Below are 25,770 nucleotides of genomic sequence, written 5' to 3'. Positions count from 1 at the left end.
AGGAAAAGAATCGGACTTTAAGCAGCCTCAGGAAATCCAGTTTTTCCCTGATAAGCCCTGGGGTGGATGGTGGATGGCCATGACATCGTGTATCCCTAATGACCTCAACATGCAGCCGGCTCGGAGTAAATCACTGGTGGAAACACCCCCACTAATCATGTAGTATTTGAAGAAATACTTTTTTCTACTTCCAATATTACATCCCAAAGCCCTTGCAATCTCACTTGGCCAAGTCCCTTTCTCTTCTGCCCGCCCCGGTAGTCTTAGGGTCCCAAATGGCTTCGCCTCAGCTTTCCCAACTCCCTTAGACCCCTTAATCAAGCCCATTCCAACCCAGACTCATTACACATCTCCTAGACTTCTGTGTACAGCAGGCCTTGGCTTGGACTTGGCTTGGAGGAAGGAGTATGCTTTAGGGAATAGGAACTCTCAGCCAGAACCGATGCCAGCAGTCTCCAATCGGAGGGAGTGGTGGAGGAGGGAGGTCTATACTTCGGCGAAAGGCAGCGTTATTGCGCTAGCTGTGTCTTTGGGAGAGGGTTGGTGTATGGTTAGATGATCTGGTGTGTGTGAGTGCACGTGCATTGCTTGCAGTTCCTCTTTCTATTTCTTTGTTCTCAATTGCCATTACTCCTTCGTTCTGTGTATTATAATTCATCTCTCTTTTCAATATTCTTTCGAACAAACATAGCTTTTCTTTGCTCGTTACTGCTATGCTCCCCCCGCTCCCCAACCATTCCATTCATGTTGCTTGTGGACTCTGGAAAAGGCTGCATTTGTTTTTTAAGGTTCACTGGCTGTTTTTTTTTTCATGGTCACCCATCACTTCTGCTTTCTCCATTCCATTCCTTGTCACCTTTGTCTTTCAAGTCTGTCTCTTCTAGATTTTTAAAAACCCAGTCTTATTTCAATTTTTAAAAACAAAGATTGACTTCTGGGCATGTCCCCCCCCCCCTTAAGTCATATTCAACCATTCCATTTTTTCCTTCTTTCAAAATTCTTAAATAAAGGCCCATTATAGCAGCCTATGCATTGGTGTTTGGCTCCCCACTCCCACACCCCGTTCTGAAGTGAACCATCTCTTTCTTTTCTGTGTTGATCCTCCCAAAACAGAAATTAAAAAGGGGGTTTTATTTATATTGTTTGCTTGCTCTTGGCTCTTATCTTATTGCCTCCTGCCGTTGTCCTGTATTCACTGAACTTAACCTGCCTTCCATAAAAGAACACGAAATATAAAACAATAAATTAAAGAAACCCATTATTTGCTTAGGTAGTTCTGCTTCTCTTTTGCTCTTATGTGTCTGTGTTCATATGTGTGTGTGTGTGCTAGGTTGTTGTTCCACTAATGCTACAGGTCCGAATTTCAAGGCAGTGTTGAAAAAGCACTAAACACATACTATTTATATTAATTGCCTTCTTATTCCAATAACTCTCCACTGTGTGGCAAAGCAATCCAGCGCAATGTAAGGCATCTTCGGGGTATTGGCAGGGGCACAGGTGGACGAGGTGCTGCTCTCACTAGCAGCACTGTTAGGCGAGCTGCCTGAACTCTAGTCCAGGTAGTGTGTCCCGGTGCAGCAGGGCAGCAGAGCGCGGAGGCCAGCTGCAGTGCCTGGAGGTCAGTGTTCCAGGAGGCTGGCATGGGCAGGTGCAGTCGTCACATTCTTGCCCAAGGCGGAGCAGCATCTCCTTCTGTAGTGGAGGAGGGGAGCCCACTGATGGACATTAGGTCAGAGGTGTCTAACATCCTCAGCGTGGTAGAGGGCAAAGAGGAGGAGATCAGGGTGTGTTGGAGGAGCAGCATCATGTGTGTTGGAAAACATCAAATTTCACCTGTGCCTAGCACACAAGCCAGTGGGCCGAATGGCCTGGACTTTGGTTCCTGGGATGCCCTGGGGGGGCGGCTGGGAGGGGCAAAGTTTTCACACGTCTGTAGAAACAGGGAGAAGTTGCAGCTCTTTACTTTGGGAGTTTTTGCGGAAAACATCGAATTTCACCTCTGCCTACCACAAACTCTCTGAAATTTGGCAGTTGGAGTCTCCTCCAGGGGGGCTGCGAGGTCGTCATATTTCATGTCTGTGTCATAAAAACTGAAAAGGTTATGGCCGTTTGTGTTTTCCCATGCAAGTTCCTAGGAAAATGCCAAAAGTGGATGATCCGGATAGCCGAATCTTGCTTCGGATTTGGATCTGAGTCGAAGCGGAGGGCACCCGAATAAGTCCAAGGTGGACAGGGTTCACTAAGGAGTATCCGAAGCAACATCAGAAGTGGATCTGTGCACATCCCTAGTTTAAAGGTCCCTTAACGGGTGTATCTCTAAACGTTTGTACATGTGTCTGGGAAGGGCAATCAGTAACATTAATTTAAATAGAAATACAATGCCACAGCGTGGAACACTGTTGTGGTATGATACTGTTATGGTTCTTCATGGGTTAAAGGGAGAATAGGAAGAAGTGGAGTTCAGTAAAGAAGGGTCTGTCTCCTCGGGGAGAGACACTTCGGTTTCTACTTCAACACAGCTGCTGGTCTGCCTTTCAGAGTCTCTACATGGTGTCAAAGTGGGATGAGTTCTTGACTCAGCAGAGGGAATTGAATTGGAGGGGGTGGGGGAAGAACTCTCAGCAATAAGAGGGGTGAATGGAAAACTAAAAGAAAAAGGAACAACAGAAGGCGGGGGTGGGGTCCTGGAATATGCCTTTGTAGTACAAACGTAGCCTGGAAGAACCTCAGAGACTTGGCTTTTAAAAATCACTTTATTAATATTTTGACAAGAAAGATTCACTATTTCAGTAACGGTTGATTATGGGTCTTAATATAATTTAAGGTTAATGTGTCACCACTAGGTGTGTACAATTTCCCTACCCGGGTCCGTTTTGGGGCATCCGTGGGGGGGGGGCGGTCCGTTCCACCCCCCGGAATCCTCCGTTTTTTTCAGCTCCCCGGAACTTCTGTTAATAATTCCGTAAAAACCAGCGGAAAATCCTACTTCGCGCACCTGCCGCCTGAGTCCGTAATTCAGGATCCGATGGCTGTTTTATGGAGAAGTTCCCAGTTTACGAAAAATCTCTGTAAAGGCTTCTGGGTTTTCAGATGGCGGGAATCCCCCATGTAAGTTCCGGTCACCTCACCTCACCTGACCTCTGTGCACTTTGCAAATCAGCCTCCCACAGCAGCGAAAAAAAGCCTCGAGGTCCCAGGGAAACGCCTATTTTAAAAGGGCAAAGCCCGTCGCGGCTCGTGGGGATTTCCCACATAACTTCCGGTCACCTGACCTCACCTTAGTCACCTGACCTCACCTTAGTCACTTGACCCCACCGAAACTGACCTCACCTGTCACCTGACCTGACCTGACTTCACCTTAGTCACTTGACCTCACCAGAACTGACCTCACCTCACCTGATCAACAGAAAAGATGGAGGATTTCCGTGCACTTCACGACTCAGCCCCAGTGAAAGAAAAAAGCCTCGAGGTCCCAGGGAAATGCCTATTTTAAAAAAAGGTAAAGCCTGTTGTGGCTCGCGAGGATTCCCCACGTAACTTCAGGTCACCTCACCTCACCTCACCTCACCTGACCTCCGTGCACTTCACGACTCAGCGCCCACCCCAGCAGCAAAAAAAAGCCTCGTGGTCCCAGGGAAATGCCTATTTAAAAAGGGTAAAGCCCATCGTGGCTCGCGGGGATTCCCCACACCTCACCTCACCTGACCTCCCTGCACTTCGCAACTCAGCACCAGCGAAAGAAAGCCTCGTGGTCCCAGGGAAAATGCCTATTTATATTATCGGGTAAGCTGTTCGCGTTTGTCTTCGATTTCCGATTCACAGATGTCTTTTCCTGGTTTTTTTCATAAAATCCACCGTTCGGGAGATTAAAAAAAAAATCCGGTCTGGGGGAGCTCCGGTCAGGATAGACCGGGCTGCTCCGGTCCGAGGAGGATTTCGCAGGACGGATTTGTCGTAATTCGATCCCGTTTCCGTTCGTTGCGAAATTCTCTGACATCCCTAATCACCACCCCAACCCATCACTGCTCCTTCTGCGCCCTGGACTGCCCGGTAGACCTACCGCAGTCCAGCCAGCAATGGGAAGGGGAGAGAGAAAGGAAGGAGGACCCAGTGCTGGGAAATTGCCCAGGGGTCTCCTCAAACCTGGAGCCAGCCCTGGGAGTCAGAGCCATTGAACTCAGTGGCACTTCCAAGTCAGCGTGCATAGGCTCAGGCTGCAACTGAGCATTTGCTTCAAAAAGGCTTGTATAAGGCTGCAATCTTATACCAACTTATTCCAGAGTAACTGGAACTTATGAGTAACTTATTCCAGAGTAACTTATTAGTAACTTACTAGTAATTTAGGGAGCAATCCTATGGCCGCTAGTCAGCGGCTAGACGGCCATAGGATAGGTTGGTTTCTGGGACCGACCCCGGAGCCCGCGCTCCAGGGTCGATTCCTGGAGAACCGACCTTCCCCCCCTCCTGCGCTGCCTCGGAGGCAGCTCAGAACGGCTCCGTATGCCGCGCTCGGAAGAGGTATGCGGAGCAGTGAAAACGGAGCATTCCTGGGGGCCTTCCGGGGCAGGGAAGGCAGAAATGCCAGTACGACACGTCCTCTGTGTTGTCCGGCAGCTGCCTCCCCCGCTCCGCCTTCTTGCAGCTAGACAGCTGAAATCTATCTAGCCACAAATGCAAGGCAGCTGAAGCACGCAGGGGATGATCCCCTCCGTGCGTCTCCTGCCCTGCATTGGATAGGCGGTCACCTCCGAGTTCGAGAAGAAATTTCAAAAAACTTTCTGGATTCTTCTGAAGTTTTAAACTGCTGATCTGAGCTAGGAGCCCAGTAAAAGAAATGGGGGAAATACACAGCCCTAAACTGCATGATTATTTCCCTCCCCTCCCTCTTTATTGTTGTTGTTAGTCTGCAAGTTTTCCAGTCAGAGCTCATGCTGAACATAAGCTCGACCTGGCATCCCCTCTGCTTATGAGTCTGGAATCCCTGGGAGCTCCAACCCAGCGAAGTTAAGAGAATTGGATGTCCCTGCTTCTCCTTCAGAGTCACTTTCCCAGCTTCCTGCATCTCCAGGCCTTTAGAATTTGTGCATATTATCAAATCAATAGTACACTTTAAAGCATATTTTTAAAGCCTCTTCATTACAGACTCTTCCTCACTAGAGTAGGGAGGGGCAGTTGCCATGATGACCATGGCAAGCATTTGTGGATCCCTTGGGGGGAGGGGGGGCCGCAGGAGTCCATTCTCTTGCTTTGGAGAATTTGCTACAGGATCAATGGCTGTTGCTACCACTATGCTCTGTTCATCTCTTTCTAAATAATACAGATATTATAAAAACCATCCAAGGGGGCTTCCAGAGGGAGGGGTCCTAGTGCTATCAATCAAAAGGGACTGTGCAGCTATTCCATCTTTTTCCCCCTTAATGGATTTTCAATGGTAAGAAAAAAGATGGAAGAAGCTATGAGAAAATCCGGGAGGGTTACGAATGGAAGACAACGTTGTCTGGACCCTCCATAACATTCTGTGAATGAGGCAGGGTGATGACGCAATAAAAGCTTCATCTGGAAGCATCCCAAGTGCTTTTGAGTAAATATGAACAGGGTGAGGCTGTAGTATAAAATATCTAAAAATGCAAACTATGTTAAACTAAACTATATATACCTACCTGCCAGCCCAAGAAAAAAGATTTTGTGTCTTCAAAGATGTAATTCTGCAGACTGCCAGCAAAGATAACTCCGTAAATCCGGGCAGCCACTAAGAACTGAGTTGTACCCCTCCACCAGGTTCCTCCTAGGCAGTAGGCCTCAACTTGAGTTCTACCCCGGTTCCATCTCCCAATGACCACTGAGATTCACGGGTGAACAGGGTATGAAATCTCCAGTCTTCAGAATCCCAGATGAGCAGTTAGGAAAGCTGGACTAGACTCCTTCCATTCTGTTCTTTATAAAATTATGTGTGAAAAGTAACATATTTGTTGTTCAGTTGTTAAGTCGTGTCCGCCTCTTCGTGACCCCATGGACCATAGCACGCCAGGCCTTCCTGTCCTCCGCTCTCTCCCGAAGTGTGCTCAAGTTCATATTGATTGATGCTATCTAGCCATCTCCTCCTCTGCCGTCCCCTTCTCCTTTTGCCTTCAATCTTTCCCAGCATCAGGGTCTTTTCCAGTGACTTTTCTCTTCGCAAAGTAACATATACAATCCACTAAATAGATGTTCTTTGAGGAGATCCCAGGACTCCTTAGCAACCTGGAAAAAAGAGACAAGACGGTATGCTGAGAAAACACAATGGATGTCTGTTTTGCCACACTCAGGCTAGATTACTAGGAAATGGGCTCATATAGATTATGCATGCATTGGGCAAGATAGAAGTGCCCAACTGGTCACGCAATCTAAGATTAGCTATCATGAAAGTGAGTGGTTTAGATTTCGTGTTTACTTCCAGTTCATTGGAGTTTTATTTGTATATGTACGTCGAAGCTCTTTGGCTTTGTATTATAACACTGACATCCTAGAGGACGACCTCGTTCGTACGGCACGCCAGGCTCACCGTGGGTTGTTTGATCCACAGTGAGCTACAGCGCATGCCAGGTGCATACGGCTGCCATTATGAACATGCAAGCCCCGATGAGTTTGTGGAATATCATCATATAACCCACGGCCACCGTGGGTTATTTCAGTTTTATTCACCCAAGAGAATCTGGGTTGACTCGTCAGTATCCACACTTATAAAGAGACTTCTGTCTACTAAATTCATAATGAATGAACCTTTTTACCATTGTTTATCACCACGATTCAGAGCTAGTACAATGTATATATACGCTTGTTGACTCATTCACCCCAGATACCTGGGTTGGCTCATCACTATTATGTCCTGTTGAAAGGGGATATATATTTACTGAATTTACTATGAATGACCATCTGTATTATTGTCAAGTATTATCATTCAGGGAGAGTGCAATGTGTATGTACACTTGTTATAATTCATTATAATCACATTGTGAACCTTATAATTATTAGCATTGTATTTGATTATGTCACACATTTTGTGGTCTCATTGATCTGCTGGTGACTTTAGTTGAGGGTTCCCCTCCCCTTGTTTCATTTTGCTATTCACAACCTCACCAGTGCTGCTTCCAGCCTCCCTCACCAGTGACTGCCCCTCCACCAATACCCAAAAGGCACTTAGGAAGGACCGTTGCTTGTTCACCGCTTTTTTTTACGCTTCGGGAGTATGCGCATGAGATTATACTGAGATGGGTAACTTCTTCTTGCTCCATTTGACTAGGGGCTTCTGCACATGGAGCTTTTATTGTGCTATTGAGACTGGTTACTCACGGAAGTTTGCGGGTCCTTTAGATAACATCGTGACACGAAATGACCTGTATTCCATTTTTTTAAAAAAAGATTTGAGATAATGAGCTATCAAATTACAGTATTTTGAGTTCCACTTGAATTCCCTCAGGAAAAAGGAAAAGCCGCCATAAGAGGAGCTAGACCACAGCACCATCTAGTGGCTGTATAATGAAACATACAGAAGGCTCAGATAAGGGGGGAAAGGACGGGGGAAAGGGGGGAAGGAAGCGCATGTAAAGGGAGTCCGTTGTGATCCTGCATTTGAAACAAAAGCAGTAAGCTCTGTTTTAAATGCGGGATTTTAGGCTGGTATAGAGACTCTAGCTTGTTTCTTAAATTTGAACAAGTGTGTCTGTGACTCACTTGACCAAGAGAGAAAACTGCAGCTATATGGACACATATAGCGGATTTATGAGTCCCAGCTGACTGTTTGGGGCATCAAGAATTAATTGATATGGGTTGTGGTCCCTGAAACTTCTCTTAAGCCAAATAACACAAAGTGGTACTACAAAATATACATTTATTGCTCAAACACGATTAGAGAATAACAAATCTTTGAAATGATGAAACAAGCAAAACACATTACTATATACTGTGCAATTGGGATGATTACAAGCATAATAGAAATTGTGGCTACTATATTTCTTAGTAAAATTAAAGTTCTATTCCTCTCAACCAACAAAGCGGTCATCGTTAAGATCTTATAGTTACCTATCTGGCAAGCATGGTTTGCAGAGCTTAGGCAATCATGTTTGGTAGGCTTCTCATTCTTCCAGGATCTCTCTGGGCAATTAGATCAAACTCTTGCTTTGATAATTTATTTTATTTATTTATTTATTTCATTTCTATACCGCCCAATAGCCGAAGCTCTCTGGGCGGTTCACAAAAACTAAAACCAAACAACACACAATAAAACAATTTAAAATATATAGAACATTAAAACCACAATATAACAATACAATCACAATAAAACCTAGCAGCAGTACAGGAGTTTAAAATACAGATTTAAAACAGCAAAGATAAAAATTTAGAAGGCTAAAATGCCTGGGAAAATAAAAAGGTCTTCACCTGGCGCCGAAAGGAGTCCAATGTAGGCGCCAGGCGAACCTCACTAGGGAGCTCATTCTGGAGCCGGGGTGCCACAACAGAAAAAGCCCTCCTCCTAGTAGCCACCTGCCTCACTTCCTTTGGCAGGGGCTCACGGAGAAGGGCCTCTGATGATGACCTTAAGGTCCGGACTGGCACATATGGGAAGAGGCGATCCTTCAGGTAACCTGGCCCCAAGCCGTTAAGGGCTTTGAATGTTAACACCAGCACTTTGAATTGGGCCCAGAAATGGACTGGCAGCCAGTGCAGCTGGAAAAGTACTGGCGTAGTATGAGCTCGCAGGCCAGTCCCTGTTAACAATCTTGCTGCCCTATTTTGGACCAGCTGAAGTTTCCGGACCGTTTTCAAAGGCAGCCCCACGTATAACGCATTGCAGTAATCCAGACGAGAAGTTATCAGAGCATGGATAACTGTAGCTAGGCTATCTCTGTCCAGATAAGGGCGTAGTTGGTATACCAGCCTAAGCTGATAAAAAGTGCTCCGTGCCACTGAGTTCACCTGTGCCTCAAGTGACAGTTCTGGATCCAAGAGCACCCCCAAACTACGAACCTGATCCTTTAGGGGGAGTGCAACCCCCTCCAGAACAGGTTGAATATCACCTAGCCGGGCAGACGAACCACCCACTAACAGTACCTCCATCTTGTCTGGATTGAGTTTCAGTTTATTAGCCCTCATCCAGTCCATTACCGTGCCCAGGCACTGGTTCAGAACAGCCACTGCCTCACCTGGTTTTGATGAGAAAGAGAGGTAGAGCTGGGTGTCATCCGCATATTGATGGCACCTCAGCCCACACCTCCGGATAACCTCCCCCAGCGGTTTCATGTAGATGTTAAACAGCATGGGGGATAAAATAGAGCCCTGTGGAACCCCATGGCACAATTGCCATGGCACAGAGCAATAATCCCCCAGCACCACCTTCTGGAATCGGCCACCCAAGTAGGAGCGGAACCACTGTAGTGCAGTGCCTCCAACTCCCAACCCAGACAACCTATCCAGAAGGATACCATGGTCGATGGTATCAAAAGCCGCTGAGAGGTCCAGGAGAATCAACAGGGTCGCACTCCCCCTGTCCCTCTCCCGGCAGAGGTCATCCCACAGGGCGACCAAGGCAGTTTCCGTTCCAAAACCAGGCCTGAAGCCCGATTGAAATGGATCTAGATAATCCGTTTCGTTCAACAGTGCCTGGAGCTGTCCTACAACCACCTGCTCAAGCACCTTGCCCAGGAAGGGGATGTTGGCCACTGGCCTATAATTGTTAACATCCTCTGGGTCCAGGTTAGGCTTTTTCAGGAGTGGTCTAATTACTGCCTCTTTTAAAGCAGCAGGCACCACTCCCTCTCTCAAGGAGGAATTTACAACCTCCTGGACCCAGCCGGACAACCCCTCCTTATGGATAACCCTTATGTTGATGATGACCTCATCCTACGTTTTGTACCTGGCCGTACCACTATTCCTATTTTTTTCCAGTGTAGCCAGGTTTGCCATTGACACCGGTAACTTAGATGAAGGTAACCCTGCAGCAGCTTTCTGGCTCCAGTACTCGACTGACCCATTTGTGTCAACCTTCTTCTATTTCTAAGAATACATTCTATTACTCACAGTTCTCTCACAACACAGGCAGAACTAATCTCATATGTCACAGATCGCATACAGTTAGCATACACAGATAATTAGGAATAGCACTCCTCTGAAATACAATGAATTCTGATCAGCAATGCACATTACATTCATACTCTGTGACAGTATTTATTTCCCCCCTGGTCTTTCGAAAGTGTGCAGATTTGACTGTTCAATACGTGTAGTCTCGCCTTGTACGTTATATTTCTTTGTATGTCAAAGGCAGCATTGAAGTGAAATAGGTAACATACAAGGAAATTGACACAGCAGGACTAATTGGCGAATCTGAGCACACTTGAGAAGGACCGGGGGCGAATAATATTAAGAGAAAGCAGGAACCCATTTGTGCAATTCAGAAGCACGGAAAAAGAAGGAAAAAAAGGCAAACAAAGTAAGTGCTCTGAAAAGGAGCACCAAAGACAGGGGAGGGGGGATAATAACTCCCACTTGGTAATGTCATCCTCGCACTATTAAAACTTGAACTGACACTCGTTAGCGTTCTCCCTCTTTTCAACACTCCCCGAGCCTTCAGGAAGTTCAGAAAGGGGAGTAGCACATGGCAGCTTGGCATGGCTTCTTTCCTCCTCAGTCCCCCTCAGTCCTCTATTTAGCCTGCTCCCTGCATATATCTCAGTGTCCTTTGCGTGGCGACACGTCATGTCTCCTCGTCCCTACAGCAGGAAATTTTCCCAGCCTTCTCCCCTCCCTGATTACTATCCCATCCGACACTGAAAAAAAATTGGTGCCCTGAAAGTAAGCAAATAGGGTTGTATATCATCATCATCATCATCAATTTCCCAGTCTTGCCTTGTCAATTTCCTTGTATGTTGCAGCTGTTTCTCTTGGTATTACCCCCCCCCCCCAGTCCTTAGTAAATGTGCTCAAATTAGCCTATGTGCAGTCTCGCCTTGTCAACTGCTTTGTATGTTACCTACTCCACTTTGGGACTTCCTTTGACAGCTGTAAGATACAAGGCGATTGAAAATGTGAGACTATACACAGGAGACAGCTATATCTCTGCTTTTGCACATTTGCAAAGGACCAGGAATAATAGTAATAGTAATAGTGATAATTTTAAAGCCCCCATTTGAGCACGTCCAAGGCACTGAAAAAATAATTTTAAAAAAGGTGATGACTTAGTTACAGTCTTTCTAAAGTGCCACTTTGGTATTGGTGGAGGAGCAGTCTTTGGAGGTGGCACTGGCAAGACTGCAAAAAGCAGCACAAGCCATGCTGCTGGGTTCAGACATCATGACATGCCTCCCTGAGAACAAGCCACCCTCAACAACATCACTACAAGCCATGGGTTCTCAGGGTGGCTTGTTTGTGAAAAACAACACACGTTGAAACATCTGCACTGAGTTCGGACATCATGATAAGCCACGCTGACACTAACAAGGATCACAACCCACTGTGGCTCATCATGTCATGCGAACCCAGTCATCGACCTGGTTCGGATGATCATTGTAGGCTAAACAAGCCACAATCGCTTGTTTAAGCTGCAGCACGTGCCATACATGATTGCATCATCACCCGCCCGAATGCAGTTTGTCATGTTGTCTGACCCTGGGCAGCATGGCTTGTTTGTGGGGGAAACAACCCTCAGATATCCCATGGGCTGTTGTTGGGGGTTCATAGAATCATAGAATAGTCGGGTTGGAAGGGGCCTACAAGGCCATCGAGTCCAACCCCCTGCTCAGTGCAGGAATCCAAGTCAGAGCATCCCTGACAAATGGCTGTCCAGCCTCGTCTCGAAGGCCTCCAGTGTGGGAGAGCCCACCACCTCCCCAGGTAATTGGTTCCATTGTCGTATTGCTCTTACAGTCAGGAAGTTTTTCCTGATGTTCAGCCAGCATCTGGCTTCCTGTAACTTGAGCCCATTATTCCGTGTCCTGCACTCTGGGGTGATCAAGAAGAGATCCTGGCCTTCTTCTCTGGGACAACCTTTCACGTACTTGAAGAGTGCTATCATATCTCCCCTCAGTCTTCTCTTCTCAAGGCTAAACATGCCCAGTTCTTTCAGTCTCTCTTCATAGGGCTTTGTTTCCAGTCCCCTGATCATCTTTGTTGCCTTCTTCTGAACCCTCTCCAGTTTGTCTGCATCCTTCTTAAAGTGTGGTGCCCAGAACTGGACACAGTACTCCAGATGAGGCCTTACCAGTGCTGAGTAGAGGGGAACTAGTACTTCCCAGGATTTGGAAGCGATGCTTCTATTAATGCAGCCCAAAAGAGCATTGGCCTTTTTTGCAGCCACATCACATTGTTGGCTCATATTCAGCTTGTGATAGACAACAATTCCAAGATCCTTCTCTCTTGTAGTGTGGTTGAGCCATGTATCCCCCATCTTGTAACTGTGCATTTGGTTTCTTTTTCCTAGGTGCAGAACTTGGCATTTATCCCTATTCAATGTCATTCTGTTGTTTTCTGCCCAGCGCTCCAGTCTATCCAGATCACTTTGGATTTTGTTTCTGTCTTCCAAAGTATTAGCCATCCTGCCCAATTTTGTGTCATCTGCAGATCTGACCAGCCTTCCCTGCACCTCCTCCTCCAAGTCATTCATAAAAATGTTGAAGAGCACTGGGCCCAGGACTGAGCCCTGCGGTACCCCACTCGTTACCTCTCCCCAGTTTGAGAAGGTCCCATTGATAAGCACTCTTTGAGTCCGATTCTGTAGCCAACTGTGGATCCACCAGATCGTGGTTTCATCTAGCCCACTTTGAGCTAGTTTGCTCATCAGGATATAATGGGGCACTTTGTCGAAAGCTTTGCTGAAGTCGAGGTATATGATGTCTACAGCATTCCCACGGTCTACAAGGCAGGTGACTTGATCAAAAAATGAGATCAGATTTGTCTGGCAGGACTCATTTTTGACAAATCCATGTTGGCTTCGAGTAATCACGGCATTTTTTCAAGGTGCTTCCAGATGGATTGCTTTATCATCTGCTCCAGAATTTTCCCAGGGATTGATGTCAGACTGACTGGTCCGTAGTTCCCAGGTTCCTCCTTTTTACCCTTTTTGAAGATAGGGACAACGTTAGCCCTCCTCCAGTCATCTGGCACTTCCCCCGTCCTCCATGATTTCTCAAAGAGAATAGACAGCGGTTCTGAGAGTTCTTCTGCCAGTTCCTTTATGACTCTAGGATGCAGTTCATCTGGCCCTGGTGATCTGAACTCATTCAAAGTAATGAGGTGTTCCTTGACCATATGCCTATTGATCTCAAGCTGCAATCCTGCCCCTTCAGCCTGTACTTCGCCTTTGCTAGGGGGTCATAGACCCTCTTTTGGGAGAAGACTGAGCCAAAGTAGGAATTGAGCACCTCTGCCTTTTCTTTGTCATCTGTTATCGTTTTGCCATCCTTATTTAGTAGCTGAACCACCATTTCTTTCCTCTGCCTTTTACTATGCATGTAGCTGAAGAAAGCCTTTTTGTTGTTTTTAGCATCCCTTGCTACCCTCAGCTCATTCTCAGCTTTAGCCTTCCTGATGCCATCCCTGCAATTCTGTGCTATCTGCCTGTACTCTTCCTTTGTTACTTGGCCTTCTTTCCACTTCCTATATGTGTCCTTTTTTGTTTTCAGGTCATCCCTAAGCTTTTTGTGAAGCCACATTGGCTTCTTCTGTTGCCTTCCACCTTTTCTTCTTGTTGGAATTGTTTGTGATTGTGCCTTGAGAATTTCCTTTTGTAAAAGCTCCCACCCATCTTGGACTCCTTTTCTCGTTAGCGTCGCTTGCCATGGGACCTTAATGATCATTGTCCTGAGTTTATTAAAATCAGCTTTCCTAAAATCCAGGGTACGCGTTTGACTACACTCGGCTTTTGCTTCCCTTAGAACCAAGAACTCAAGTACAACATGGTCGCTTTCCCTCAGAGTTCCTGTAACTGCTACTTTATCCACTAAGTCATCTCTGGTGGTTAGGATCAAGTCAAGGATAGCCGATCCTCTAGTTCCTTCCTCTACTTTCTGTAGGAGGAAGTTATCCGCCACACAAGTCAGGAATTTCCTGGAGGGGCCATGTTTTGCAGAATTTGTCTCCCAACAAATATCGGGGAAATTGAAGTCCCCCATTACTACTACATCATGCTTCCTTAAAACATTGGCTATTTGCTTTTCAAAAGTTTCATCCTTGTCTTCTCCTTGATTGTCTTCTCCTTGATTGACAATGGTTTTAAAACATTGTTTCCTGTTCAAACAAGCTGTGCTGCCTGGGTTCAGGTGACATGACAAGAGCCAGTGTGGTGTATTTATGTATGTATGTATGCATGTATTTGATTTATTAGCCACCCATCTGGCTGGCTACCCGGCCACTCTAATAGCGTACAATACTAATAACAAATTTACATAATCAACTGAACAAAAAAATAAATAACAAAACAACACTGCTCTAAAAAACCCTAACCCACCCCAAATGCCCGCCTGAACAGCCAGGTTTTTAAAGCCTGGCGGAAGCTGATCAAAGAGAGTGTAGTGGCGAGAGTGTTCGATTAGGAGCCGGGAGATTCGGGTTCTAGTCCCCACTCGGCCATGGAAGCTCACTGGGTGAGTTTGGGCCAGGAACAGACTCTCAGCCCAACCCACCTCACAGGGTGGTGGTTGTTGTGAGGATAAAATGGAGAGGAGGAGGAGGAGGAAAATGTAAGCCACCTTGGGTTCTTTGCAACAGGAACAATGGCGGGATATAAATGCAATAAATAAATAATAATAAATAAATGGCAAGCTGTGGCTGGCTGGGTGATTATGAAACTTGCACCTGGCACACGCCACAGCTTGTTTAGCCTACAATGATTGTTCAAACCAGACCAGGCAGTCATGCTGTGTTGTAGTGTTTAGTCTCTCCAAATTCCCACCCCCCAAATATCCTAGTGCCTATAATTATAAGGGGAGTATCCCCTACTTCCAAAATGGTGATCGAATGGACTACACATTAAAGTTATTGCAGTGCCTCGCACAGTGCTGCAGCTAGGTAACCTGAGACCCTGGACTTCACAGTCTTTGTGTGTGTGTGTGTCTGTGTGTGTGTGTGTGTTGGGTGGTGGTGGTTCAGACAGCCAGGCATAATACTTCAGTAGTGAAGCACAGAACTAGCATGTCTCCACCACCCAGACATTTCCTGCTCTGCAACTGCTTCTAAACTTCTGATAAGTTGGGGCAATACAGCAACAATGACCTGTTTGTCAATCCTAATGAAAAAGAAATATGCCGAGCATGTACAGTTTCACATTTTAAATTCACTTAAATTACAGCACCATCTTGACTACAAGAATAACATGTGGTTTGCTTCTGCGGCCCTGATGCTAAATACTCTTACTTGGGAATACACTCTATTTTGTTGTAGAACAGGATATTATATTTTAAAAGTAAAATAATAAAATGAGCACCTGTGATCAGTACATGCCTGGCTGGCCGCCCTGTAACTATAAAATGTTTTCCAAAGAGAAGAATGGGTGCTGTGCCAATAGCCCCGGCATGCCCATATCAGCCCTGGCACTGGGCCAGTTTGCCACAGCCCCCCATCACCTGTCACTCTCCAAGCGGTCCTTAGCAGGCCCCTGGGCTCTGGACTTGGGCCCCTAGCTGCACCACTTGCCTCACAGCACCATGTTTTCTCTGTTCTGTCTGTACAGAACAGACAGTGGGGGAGGCGGCAACGGGAGAGGGGGCAGCGGGCACCGGGGAGCGGGCGACTCACATTAGCGTCGTGAGAAGACACGCATCCCAAATGCGATCGCTGCCACGTAGGACGGAGGAACCCGGCTGCGATAGGCGGCCGCGCGAGCGCGCATGCGCCTGGGCTCGCCCCGGCAGTCTGCTGCGTAAGCTTCCCGCTCTAACTTCAATAAATAAATAATAATAAATAAATGACAAGCCGTGGCTGGGTGATTATGAAACTTGCACCTGGCACACGCCGCAGCTTGTTTAGCCTACAATGATCGTTTGAACTAGACCAGGTAGTCATGCTCCCTTATACACACAGCCCATCTCGCTCAGTACCAGCTCCACTGACGGGCAGTGCCTCTCCTGGGTTCATGTCAGGGCCTTTCCCAGCCCTGCTGGGAAATACCCGGAATTGCATGGGGGACCTTCTGCATGCAGCGCAGAGGCTCCAGCACTGAGCCCTTTGCCTGCATCTCTCTCCAACAGACACGCCGGACACCTCCTGCGACATGCAGGCATTCAGCTGGGAATACTGTCGGTGTCCCCCCGCCCCCCGTCTGGCCCAAGTCTGGTTAATCACAGTCTCAGCCCAATTCTATGGGTTGCTATAATCCCCCGCTCAGTATATCAATGAATACCAGGAGAGGAGGGGGGAGCAGTTTGTGCTGGCAGGAGGAGGACCTAATCCAAATTAGCAGTTAGATATTCTGAAAGGTCCAAGGTTTTTTTGGGGGGGAAGTGTTTTCTCTTAAAAAAATACTTTTTATTCTATTTTTTAATCTTTATAAATGAAATAAACAGTACCAACAACCCAGTCAATCTCTACAGTTTCCACCAATACAGTATTCCTAAGAGGACACAGCAATAACAAGACAGAGAGAAAAAAAATCAGAAGAAGAAAAAGGAAGAGGAAAGCAAAAGAGAAAATATGAAGAAGTTACTTAAAAGGATTAGATTTAAACTGCATTACACACAAACTTCAAATATCATTCTACTTAGAAATTATACCTATAACATTGCCAATATTACAATTCAGTACAGCATAGGAAGCCAACCTTAAATTTCAGTATCATATCATCAGTCTTATAGCAAGGAAGCAAGCATACAATTCATTTCCACTAACCACATATTGCCCTTCAGTTAATATTTCATAGTAAAGCTTAAAAATTTTGCCAGCCAAAAATATTACTAATCAGTCTCATAATGAAAGTAATAATAATAGTAATAAGGAAGGAAATTAAAAAGGATAAAAAATAATAAATCACTAATATATTTTATACTATCTATATTTTAGATAGTATCATTTCTTGATATAGATATGATTGTGTACATAGCTATACACACAAACAAGAATTTTATATATCATGTCAAAAGAGGAAGTTAAAAAACAACAATAAATATATGTAACCAATCCTCTGCACTGGCATACGGCCTGGCCCTTGTAGCCCAAACAGATCCGAGAAGCAATAATCACTGAAATATTCCCAGCTCGTGAGGGTGGGAAAGAAGTCTTCTGTGCTTTACTTTGTATACCAGCTAGCCAAGCTTCCACTGTTTTATGATTTAAAAACTTTTTCATCTGTCCTTTGAAAAGAATGCAAAATATAGCAGGGTGCTTGATATGATATGGCAAATTCATTTGTCTTGCCTGATTTCTCGCCTTGGTGAATTGCCTTCTTTTATCAGCCATTTCTTTAGTGTAATCTGGAAATAACGTAACTTTATCCTTTGTTGGCCCCCCCCAAAGTTCTTTCATTTCTCTTGCCAGGCACGGAATATGATTTTTTGTAGAGACTCTTGCAAATTGAACAGTATAGGCAGTCCCTTTGGTGCCACGAATTGAACCTGGAACACGGTATGCTTGCTCAATATCAAGTAAATAATCAGATAGCAGAGCAACTAGCTCATGCAGGAATTTATCCAGGAATTTAAACAGGCTTATATCAGCAGGCAGATCTTTGATACCAAGAATACGCAGGTTTGCTCTATGTGAATGTGCCTCCAGTTGGGAAATTCTAGCACACAGGATATTATGAGAGGCATGCATAGCAGTCTCTTGTGCAGACACCTGGTCCTGGAGGGCATTAACCTTCAATTCCGTCTTTTGCAGAGAGCTATTAATTAAATCCACAGTCCCTTGAAGGGTAGTAATGAAATCTTGGATTGTATCCAGCCTCTGAGCCTGTTCTGCTAATTGAGAAGACAAAGTTTTTATCAAAGCCAACAACTCCTCTACATTTCCAGCATTTCTAGAAACCTTTCCCAAGGGAGGTGTTGGGGGGGGGGTCAGCAGTGATCCTGCAGCTTTCTTCCTTCCCCTTAATGCTGCCATCCTCCTCTTTCATAAGCAAAGCAAGTAGGGATAATGGCAAACACACAGTCATTTAAACAGATTTTGCAGGTCCTCAGATATTGTTGGTATTTTCATTTCATAAATATTAACTAAAATTGGTGCTTGTCAGCCCTGAATTCTCCTCACTACGGAGGAGTTTCATAACAACTTTGGGTAGATGACCGTCCGGAAAACTAACCTTAGAGGCCAGCCCTTCTGCTGCTTTGCAAAAGGAGTTGTTCTTCCAAGATCTTATCCAGATGATACTCTAGCTTCCCCTTTTAGTTCCAGGGGAAGATAAAAAGGGTTTTCAACCTTTTAAAAGCTGTTTGAGGGGGCGACCTGCAGAGCCTCCACAGGACACTTGCCAGGGCGACATGGCACCGACCGGAAGTCAAAAGAAAAAATGTGTTTTCTTGAATGCTTCCGTTTTCCCCGGGCTTTCACATCTCTAATCAGGACTAGTCGCATGAATAGCCTTCTCCTCCATGGATGTGTCTATACCCTTTTAAAGCCATACAGTACATGTGGCCTTCACTATATCTTATGGTAACAAATTCAATAGTTCGAGAGTACATGCTGTGTGAAAAGGTACTTTTTTCTGTCTGTCCTAAATCTCCCACCAATCAACTTCATGCGATGGCCCTGGAATCTAGTATTATGAGAGAAGGAGAAAAATGTCTCCCTCTCCATTTTCTCCACACCATGCATAATTTTGTACACCTCTGTCATGTCTCCCCTCACTCACCTTTTCTCTAAAATAAACAGTCCCGGGTATTGTAACCTTTCCTCACAGGGGAGTTGCTCCAGCCCCTTGGTCATTTTACTTGCCCTTTTCTGCACTTTTTCCAGCTCTACAGTATCCTTTTTTAGGTGCAGTGACCAGAACTGTACGCAGTATTCTAACTGTGGTCACAACATAGATCTGTATTAAGGGGACTACGATCTTTTTTCCGTTCCTTTTCCAGTTATGCCTAACATGAAATTTGCCTCTTTCACAGCAGCTGCACATTGGGTTGACATTTTCATTGAGCTGTCTACCACAACCCCAAGATCTCTTTCTTGATCAGTCATTCAAGACGAGGCAGATGGCTGTCCCGCCTCGTCTTGAACACCTCCAGTGTGGGAGAGCCCACCACTTCCCTAGGTAATTGGTTCCATTGATGTATTGCTCTAACAGTCAGGAAGTTTTTCCTGAACATCAGGAAAACCTTCCTGACTGTTAGAGCAATACGACAATGGAACCAATTCCCTAGGGAGGTGGTGGGCTCTCCCACACTGGAGGCATTCAAGACGAGGCTGGACAGCCATCTGTCAGGGACTTGCTCTGACCATCTGCTCTGACTTGGATTCCTGCACTGAGCAGGGGGTTGGACTCGATGGCTTTGTAGGCCCCTTCCAACCCTACTATTCTATGATTCTACCCCTAGCTCAGATCCCATCACCATATAAAAGAAGTTGGGATTTTTTGCCCCAGTGTGCGTATCACTTTACACTTGCTTATACTGAACTGCATTTGCCATTTGATGCCCATTCTCCTAGTCTGAAGAGATCCTTTTGGAGCCCTTGGCAATCCATTTTTTGTTTTAACCCTACATTACCCTACATTATTTGGAGTCATCAGCAAACTTGGCCACCTCTCTGTTCACTCCTAATTCCAGATCATTTATGAATACGTTGAAAAGGATTGTCCCAATACCAATGGGACCCCACTGTTTACATCCCTTGGTGGGGAGAATTTACCATTTATTCAAGTTTATTAAAGGTTTTGCTAGTAACTTGGGTAACTTGTAGACTAGCAGTTCAATTCTGTGCATGTTTCCTTGGAAGTAAGCTCTATTAAATGCAATGGGGCTCAGTCGCCAGTAAGTGTGCATAGGATTGTAGCCTTTGTCACAGGTGATAGGTTCTTATTTTGTCCAAGGTTACTGTTAACCTCCAAAAAAGAGAGAGGAAGCAACAGAATGGCTGTTCAAGACTTCTCTAATACTCACATATAATATTCAGAATTCTGTGCTCAAAAATCTTTGTTTATCCTTGACATCTCTCTCTGACGCCTGGCATTTGTACAGTAAAAGGTGTCCCCAACCAGTCGTGTCCGACTCTAGGGTGCGGCGCTCATCCCCGTTTCTAAGCTGAAGAGCCAGCGCTGTCCAAAGACGCTTCCATGGTCATGTGGCCGGCATGACTGAACACCGAGGTGCACGGAACGCTGCTACCTTTCCCGCCAAGGCGGTACCTATTTATCTACTTGCAATTCCTTGCTTTCGAACTGCTAGGTTGGCAGAAGCTGGGACTGAAGACGGGAGCTCACTCCATCACGCGGCACTCGGGTCTCGGACTGCTGTGTCCTGCCGACCTTCCAGTCTGCAGTTCAGCGTCATAACCACTAAGCCACTGCGGCCCTTCATTTGTACAGTAGCTCCACAATATTTTTCTGCTGCGAAAACCATTATCGGTCTGAGTCATACAATGCTGTCTCCTTGAGTGCAAATTAGCAACCACTTGCAGTTTCTGCAAGTGGCAGCAGACCACCTGGTTCACTTCTAATCAGGTTTCTGCCATGTCCTTAACCCTGATAGTTTCATGATGTCATCAGCATTAATATTTTGTTTTTCCAGGAACAAAACGATGCCCCCACACATACCATCAGGAAATACACGAAGGTGGCAGTAGGACACTCATTCTCAGTCTTAATACAACAGAGCAGATATTGTTAGTCCAGCGTGACCACCCAAAAGGCACGATAAAAGAACTTGCTATAGGTCATCGTGAGAATCTTCAGTGGATGACAAATAAGACAGGGGTTTCTCTGACTAGCCACAATTTCACCGTGAGGAATGCAAAAAAGACAGATGAAGCCCTCTTTGAAATTCAGCTATTCAATAATGGATCGTGCTTGATTCAAATAAATGTAACTGTTACTGGTAAGTTCTGAAAAAGGCTCCCCAAGTAAAATTCTTCCCTTGTGTATTTGGGGTATGTTTGACCACAGAGACTGTAAAGATTGTTTGTCTGTATATTGCCTGATCCTATCAAGTCCTACTCAGAGCAAAACTGAAAAGGGCTGAGTGCAACATTACAAGTTGTCTACCCTGATACAGTAATTCAGGCTGGTGGAACACCAGCACCCTCCTAACTTCTCCATAGCACAGAATCGAGGACCAACTTGTGTCCATGTGCCATGAGCAGAGGTGGGCAACTTGTGGCCCTCCAGATGTTTTGGCCTACAACTTCCATCAGCCCTAGCTGGCATAGCGAATGGTGAGGGATCATGGGAGTTATACGTCCAAACATCTGGAGGGCCACACGTTGCTCGCCCCAGCCTAGAGAAACAATAGAAATGCATGAACATGAGTATTGAGTGTCAATGTCCATAAGCCAAACAGGCTACAAGGATGCTTCTCGAATAGGATGCCAGCTAGATTATGCGAATAAAACAGTAATAGCCTTCTCAGGCTTTCACAATCAGTTCTTCTAACCTTGTCTTGCCATTTTGTCACCATGAGGTGGAGTGAAGTGCTCTGCTTGTTAAAGTAAGGCCAGTAGTTAATGAACATCAGCAGTGTGGTGCAAGTGTGATAGTGGATCATTTCTAGAAGGCTTGTGGTGGAAGATTCTAGGATATTGCTGCTTCAGGACAGGATACAATATGAGCTCAGGTTTCATATATAGTCCAAGTTCAGATGATCACAGGGGTAAAAGAAGCCATAGTGGCTTCTCCCCTCACCCCCACGCACGACCGCAATTTGCAAAATTACCCACGCTGCAGTGTGGGTTGCCGTGTCATCCGGTCCCAGTGCATGGTGGGGGTGGCTTCATATCCACCTTACAACTCACAACTTGCAGAAGGGATTGTAGGATGGGTACAAAGCCATCCGCGCCATGCACCAGGTTTGAACGATGCTGCAGCATGGGTAATTCTGCTAAACACGGTCGTGCATGCAGTGCACGTGGGGGGGGGAGCCACAATGGCTTCTTCTACCCCTGTGATCGTCTGAACACCCCCACAGCATACCTGCCTTCCTGTAAAATTCCATCACTGCACTCGGACATGAACAAAACTCGAGATAGGGCTATGGCAGGAATGGTGAACATGTGGCTTGCAGGCTACATCCAGCACTGATGCCTCCTCATCTTACCCCTGGCCTCCCCTTTCTCTTCCCCCGTGCAAAACAATTAGGCTTTTTTTTAAAGCTCCCATTAGTGTTTGTTTGTTTGTTTCATTTTTATACCACCCAATGGCCAGGGCTCTCTTTTGCCACTTTTCCTCTTTAATGGAGGCTTTTAAAAATCCTAATTGCCTTACCAGGGATCATTTTCTGCCGGGTGCTGCTGGGGAAGAAGGGCTAATCCCTCCCCACGCACTGTGACAACCCCAAATTCCCACCCTCAGGGTAGCGACTGGTTGAGAGGTCTCCAGCCTTTTGGGCCACATGAACACAGTTGGCATTTTGAAAAAATGCCCTGGGCACCACCACAAATTAGCTGCTGTAGGGGGGTTGGCGGATGCCTCAGCCTGGCCTTGTGGGTGCAGTGATATCCATGGGCACTGCATGGAAACCCTTGAAGCAGGCTTCTTTAAAGTCTCCACTGATGCACTTCAATGGACAGATGAGGAGAGGAGGCGTCTGGCGAGCGAGAGGGGGAGGGAAGCCGGAGGAGAAAGCACGGGTGTATGAAAGAGAGTATGTGTGGTGGCCCTGCCTCTATCCACTTTTGGCTCCAGCCCCATCCACTGCTGGCATGCAACCCCCAGACTGTTTCCCAAGAAGGAACGTGGCCCTTGGGTCAAAAACGGTTCCCCATCCCTGGTCTATGGGAACAAGGAATTCCAGGGTGCTGTAGTTTGAAGTGGCCCAGTCCAGATACAGATTTGGCATCTCACTTGCTGCTATTGGTGAAAACTAGCTTAGATATGTGCACCGATTGTCAACTTGTCAAGCTGAGTCAGGCTTAAAGCTAACTTCAGAAGCACCCTTGTTAAGGTCCATCCCCTCCTGAAAGAGCTTTGCACTTCAAAGAACTAACCAACTCTCATGTGGCAAGCTCACTTGCCCCAGTTCCAAGAACACGTTTTTGCACTCACAGCTAGCTCATAGCATTAACAAAACTAATCACCTCCACAAAATACAATAAATGCTTGTAACCTCACACACTGCAAGGCATATTCCATCACACTTGCATAGGACGACATGTAAGGGGTGCAGTAGACAGGATATTGTGTATGTATTTATAGGGATGCAGTTTGCTATAGACACTGCAGGCAGACAGCTGCTTTAAAAGGTATTTCAGTACGTGATGCACTTACGACCTAGCTCCCATGCATCATCAAACCCCTTCTGAGCAGAAAGGTCAGGTAGAAATTAAATACTCACCCTGAGGACAGATTTTCCCCACACTGCAATAATATCCCTTAACTGTTAAGACTTAACAGTACTCCTGGGCAGAAAAGTAAAGTGCTGCTCTTCGGAACAAACCACCGTGGTGTGCACACACATACAGCCTGTGATGCCAAGTGCCCTAGCCTCCACTCCTGCGTGCTGCCCATCTGTCCCCATGGGCTTTTCCTCCAATGAACACCTACCCTGCCCAGCAAATGCTTCAGTAGTTCAAAACACTTTTGAATATTGAGCAAACGTCTGCCTTTTGCTTTCCAGAATTTCCTTTTTCTCCAGCTGTAGCACCCACATCTAATGCAACCTCCCTTGAGACATCCACAGCGCCTCCTCACGGAGAGGACAGTAAGTATCGGTAAGGGAGCGGGGAGAAATCTGGTCTTTCCTAAAATTCTTCTTGGAGCACATTTCCCTTTTTTTCTGCCTTTTTTAACTAGAGGTAGCAGCAAGACTTGAGATCACAACCAATGTCAGGGCAAAGAAGAAGTGGAAAACATTTAACGGCTTGTCAGTGTAAAATGTCAAGGATGCTGGAAAGTTAAAGCTTTCTCATCGCAAGGAGGCCATGGAGCGCGCTCTCGCTCTCTTGCTCTCTTGTAAAATCCAGTGGTGCACATTTGGTCTCCTCCAAAGAAATGCAAAATAAGCCACTCTCATTTGACAAACATTGTGTTGGCCAGGTGAAATTAGGCTTTTGGATTACTTAGCATTTTCTGTTTGTTCATAATTACATAGCTCTCTCGGGGTGCTTCCAGACAGAGCACTCATCGTGCTAATAATCAGAAGGCACTGTGCAACTATTCCATCTTTTCTTTCTTAAAGGAGTATGTGCAGTAAGAAAAAAAGACTGCAGTAGTAGTGGAAAAACAGGGGAGGGTTATAAATGGAAGACAATGATGCTTGGACACTCTCCCGCCCATAACGTTCCATAATGAGGCATGGTGATGATGCAATATAAATGCCTTGTCTGGAAGCATCGTCAGACAACTATGGCGCAATAAAACTGTATGCATCCAGAGGACAATTCTATCTTCCAGATTTGAAAGTTAGCCTGATATACTCACCACTGTGTGGTGTGTGTGTGTGGGCGGCCCGGGGGGCGGGGGATATTAGGATATGAATATCAGGATATATGAAAGACATGATAATACAGAAATCTGACTAGCTGGGGATGTAGATGGAAAACAGTCCATTAAAAGAATGGAACGCAAATGGAATTTTGTGCAAAAGCCTCAAAATTATAGAGGGACATTTACTAGAAAACTGTGCAGTAGAAGAACAAGCTGAATTCTGTTTCATAACTAATGAGCAATGACAGTAAGATTAGCATTTCTCCATGCCTTCCCCATGAATCATGAAAAAGCTTAGCATGTAGGCAGGGGAGCTGAGCTAACCTATCTCAAACCAATTGCCTTGGTTACATTGGGTCCTTGCAAAATCATGCAGGATAAATATACAAAGTATTTGAATCGTGGGGTTTATTCTGTGGGCACAGTGTAGGCATTCTAGGAACAGAATTTGGATGCAATGCAGAAGCAACACTGAAGTCCTGGCCAAATACCAGACCTAAATGATCTGTACCAATGAGAGTGTTGCATCATTCATCAGCACTTATTTGCTGACGGTGCAGGATATAATTTTTTTTTTAATGTAATAAACAAGTTCATCTGTCTGTTATTCCTCTAAAATACTGAAACTCTTAACTTTCTGGTTTGCTTTCAGATAAATGCCTCTATATTACTCTGGCCATTCCCCTTGTCATTCTGGTTGTGTTTGCTGTCGTTTTGCCATTTACTTACTACGAAAGTGCTTCAAGTCTGCCACAAAAGTAGAGTCTGAACTATTTATAAATGATTGACATCATCAGCAGCGGAAGGTGTAGTCTATTAAATGGAAAAGATGGTGGAGATGTCCGATGAGGATGTTTCTATTGCTTTTTGCAGACTAACTTTTTTATTAAATAAAAAAGTATTTTGTTTATCTTTTTTTCTTTTAAAAATTATTTTAAAAATATCGTTTAATATAAACTCATCACATAAAAATATAAATGTAATGCACACTCACAGAAAATAATCAAATTTCAGCTTTGGAATTTAAAGATATTCTATGACGTCAACATATTCAGTAAACTAAATCCCTCCAAAAGGGTCTCCCGGGGGCATGTATTCAGGAACACCTCCATTCACACATGCAAAGAAGGGAGACCAAATTTCAATGGAACGGTCCCTTTTGCTAAGTCCTCGAAGAAGTCTGCTATGATGCATCAAATGCTCTGGCAGAGCTATCTGCCAAACCTTCATTAGCCAACCTTCGA

General features: G+C 45.5%; 1 long non-coding RNA gene across 2 annotated transcripts in view; it reads right to left on the bottom strand.

Moving 5' to 3' along the window:
* The window catches only part of LOC146355305 (uncharacterized), a 219,033-nt gene that overhangs the window by 177,480 nt on the left and 15,783 nt on the right, over positions 1 to 25,770 (bottom strand). For both annotated transcript variants that reach the window (XR_014788618.1, XR_014788617.1), the window contains exon 2: positions 5,661 to 6,240. This is a non-coding gene — a long non-coding RNA (uncharacterized LOC146355305). The remainder of the gene's footprint in view (positions 1 to 5,660; positions 6,241 to 25,770) is intronic.

The sequence above is a fragment of the Heloderma suspectum genome, chromosome 2 (genome assembly GCF_057233095.1).
Source record: "Heloderma suspectum isolate Gila_16-S chromosome 2, 16-S_ref, whole genome shotgun sequence".
In the NCBI taxonomy this organism is placed as follows: domain Eukaryota; kingdom Metazoa; phylum Chordata; class Lepidosauria; order Squamata; family Helodermatidae; genus Heloderma; species Heloderma suspectum.
The sequence above is the reverse complement of the archived record's forward strand: the minus strand, read 5'-3'. Positions and strand labels throughout refer to the sequence as shown.